Source organism: Bos taurus, chromosome 20 (assembly GCF_002263795.3).
Source record: "Bos taurus isolate L1 Dominette 01449 registration number 42190680 breed Hereford chromosome 20, ARS-UCD2.0, whole genome shotgun sequence".
Taxonomy (NCBI): Eukaryota; Metazoa; Chordata; class Mammalia; order Artiodactyla; family Bovidae; genus Bos; species Bos taurus.
Genome location: NC_037347.1, coordinates 6429541 through 6433178, shown reverse-complemented (window position 1 = coordinate 6433178; position 3638 = coordinate 6429541). Strand labels below are relative to the sequence as shown.

Sequence of the window (3638 nt, the reverse complement as noted above, 5' to 3'; positions counted from 1 at the left end):
GCAGTGAGGATGGGAAGACGAGGAAATCAAGAGGTAGATCATGAAGAATAGAGATGCTGTTTAGAGCCAAGGGTGCCCTGCTGGCATCTCAGGTCTGACTGCACAGTAAGGAGCTGGAGTTTAACCTCTTGCTGTTTCTCCTGTTCCTTAGTGGCCAGCCACCCCGAATTTCCTGTCCTCCAAGTTCAATTACAATAGCCTCACATGTCTGGAACCGAGGACCAAGGCGGTAGGGCACTTAGAAGTACCAGCTCTCTCCATCCGCTCAGGGACTAGGTGGGTGGGCAGGACGGGGCAGACAGACATGCTTCCATGCGGGGTGAGCCTAGGAACCAGCCTTGCCAATGAAGTCACTGGTGACGTCACAATGCAGCTTGATAATTAGCAGTGTTGTTTCACCTAATCCTCACTGATCTGCTTTTTAACCTATGCAGCACCTGGTGACAGGTGTGTTAGAAGCTACAGCAACAACATGCAAAGGTTTGGATTCCTAAAAAGGGCTAGACAGGTCCAGGCTGCTGAAGGGAGCTGGGACTCCTGCTAATGTTCCTGGGATGCTCTTAAGAGTTTTCCTTCAGTCCCATGCTCCTGTCTCTCTTTTGCTCTGGTGCTCTCTCTGGCTCTTTGTTTTTCTGGCTTTGTCTTTCTCTCCAAACCTGGGTTGAAGAGCAAATTTACTTTCTTGTAGGCCCCTGTAATGCATGTTGTTTCATTGCTACATTGTGTCCGACTCTTTACCACCCCGTGGACTGTAGCCTACCAGGCTCCTCTGTCCATGGGATTTCCCCAGGCAAGAATACTGGAGTGGGTTGCTTGTTTTTTCTCCAGGGGATCTTCCCAGCCCAGGGATCGCACCTGCATCTGCATTGGCACACAGATTCTTTACCACTGAGCCACCTGGGAAGTCTGTAAGACCCTAGAAAGCCCTAGAACCCAGGGATGGGACCATCGTCTCAAGAGTTTCCCCAACCCTGTGGGAACCTGGAGCAGTGATTCAGGGCCTAAGGAGAAACAGACTGTCATCAGGACAGGGTGACCTGTCCAGACAGCGCATTTGCTCAGCCCTTATATGATCTAAGAAAGTGTGGTAAATTTCCCTTGACAATGGGTCCATCTGACCTCATGATTAGCTCTCTTCTCCACGGAGCAGAATGTGGGGAGCTCAGGCCTAATCCCTGAGATTTCTACCCTTGGCTGTGTGTGTATGTGTCTCTGACTCTTTGAGGATGCACAAATTAATTATCCATCTAGCCTTAATGGTGGGTCCTCAAACCAACACTCTGGCCCCGTCTTGGATGAAGCAGATCCCATGTTCTGGTTCATCACCTCTGACCTGGCCGTGGCTGCATGGCACCAGAGGAAGAGTCACTCAAACTGAAATGTGGGGCTGTGTGACCTCTGGCAAGTTACTTAACCTCTCTGAACCTCAGTTTCTTCATCTGTAGAATAGGATGATAACAGTACTGACTTCCAAAAGCTGTTGGGGTTATTGGTGCTAAAGGAGAGCAAGCACCTGTCACAGTAGGCACTTATCTTGTGTTGATACTTTTTGAAAAGCAAGTTAAAATGACAGAGACCAACTGACTCTTTAAGAAGGAGGAGGACAGGTGATGGGAATTGTTTTTTGTGGTTTTTTTTTGCCATCACCTCACTCCAATTTTGAGGCTGGTTCTTGGTCACCTTGGCCATGGAAGCCAAACTTGCCTAGAATGCGTGACCCTGCAGAGGCTCTGGGCGCCCTGCTCCCAACCCTCTATGAGATTTGTATTGTTCAAGTATTTCCCTTGAGTCCAGAGGAGAAACTGAGGCCAAGTCACTTGCTGACACCTCAGTGTTAGTTCTTGCTATTGGCAGCGATTGTTGGGACTTGGGGCTTACCTCCCATGGTGAAAGTGAGCTCAAAACCAGTTGGAATCACATTAAAACAGAAAAGAAAGAAATCATTTTTAAATTAAAAATTAAGTTAACAAAACAGCAAAACTCAAAACCAGTTGGTGTCAAGGGGAAGGGAGGTTCTCAGTTTGTTTATAAACAGAGCTAAGTAACTAAATAAAGCGGGAAAGATCAGGGGGAAGCAGCGGAGTGTTTGGGGGGCTGACTTCTGTTTTTCATGGAGTATGTTTCCCATTACAAGGGGGAAAGGCAGGCCACACATGGACAGAAGGAAAAAATGCAGACAGGAGAGTAATTGGGGGTGTCAGGGTCGTGGGATAATCTGTGAGTTTGTTTTCAAAATCTTCTTGAATGTTTCGTTACTTTTACAGTAAAAAAAAAAAAAAACGTTTAAAAAGTCGACTTGAAGTTGAATTTGGCTGGAACAAACTTACTCTGCTGGTGTGATTTCCCATAGGATGTATCCTTCCTTTTACTTGAGGAAAAAGACCACGGTGATTTTTCTTTGTATTTCTCTGTTTCTCTAAAATCCTTTTCATATCTCTCCTGCATGATCAAGTTTAGTTAGAATCCAGGTACCCATTTCAGAAAAGGTTCCCTTGCCTGTCGGTTGAAGCATGTGTAGTGGGAAGGCCTGGAGATCGCATGCTGCCACTAATAACCTTGACTTTATCATCGCTGTTTACAGGTGTGAACCCTGAGTTTAGGAGGGAGCATGCCATTTGCTCAAGCTTAACCAACTGTTATCGAGTTATAGTAGTTTTCAAACTTCTGAGTTTTCTTATAAGAGAACTTACCTATAACCCTAATTTGTAAGTTCTCTTACAGCCCAAAATACATCCCTTTCTAGGAAGGTGTCTCCTTCCAGAGTTTCCCAGGCAATATGGGAATCAAGACAGTGATATTTACCCCACTGCCTCTAACATAAATCTGGGGGAAACACTAAGAGCTTGCAAAGGGGGCAAACATATAAAAATCTCTCTGTTTCTTTCAATCTCTCTCACACTAGGAGTCAACCAAGCATTTTCATTGTTGAGGAAAACCCAAATGTCATAAAAGCGATCTGGATAGAAAACAAAAACTCTAGTTTGGGAAGGAAAGCAAATAGTCCTCATTACCAAAGACAATGCCTCTTCAGATAAACATTTACCTAATCCAATTCTTCTTCCTTTCTCCCCGTTCCTCTGACTTTCTCAGGAGCCACAGTGGCCCTGTTAGAACAGACAGCGTTCAGCGTTTCCATCATAAGGCATGTTTTTCTGGGGTTTATTACTCAGCTGTAAAAATGTGCTCTAGGCAAAAAGTTGGCATTAAGTCTCATCTCCGAGGTAATTGGTGGGGATTTAAAAAAAATTTTTTTTTTCTTTTTACAGACAGTCTTGGAAAGGGCAACAACAACAACAAATCAAGAATTTACTGTTGGAAACTATGAGGTTTCACCCCCATGGGTTTTCCTCTTTAGTTTGGTTTATTCTGTACTAATTTTGTTCTCCTCTAACCAGATACTTGGGGGCAAATTTATAAAGGCTATAACCTCAGACATTCATTGATTCTTCTTTCTGCAAATATTTACCCCAGTGCCTCCTATAGCCCAGACACTGTTCTAGACTCAAGATACAAAATATCCATGCAGTCTAGGCAATCATGGGGCTGGTGTACACACACATTCATGCACAAACCTCACGTGTTTCCAGAGTGGGAAAAAAAAAATTCAATTTGCAGTAAGTGGTTGGTGTGGAGGAAGA

General features: G+C 44.6%; 1 long non-coding RNA gene across 1 annotated transcript; it reads left to right on the top strand.

The window, feature by feature from the left end:
- Positions 1 to 204: 204 nt before the first annotated feature.
- LOC132343199 (uncharacterized) lies at positions 205 to 3431 on the top strand. Its single transcript, XR_009491908.1, has 2 exons — positions 205 to 480; positions 3267 to 3431. It is a non-coding gene; the product is annotated as an uncharacterized lncRNA (long non-coding RNA).
- The last annotated feature ends 207 nt before the right edge of the window (positions 3432 to 3638 follow it).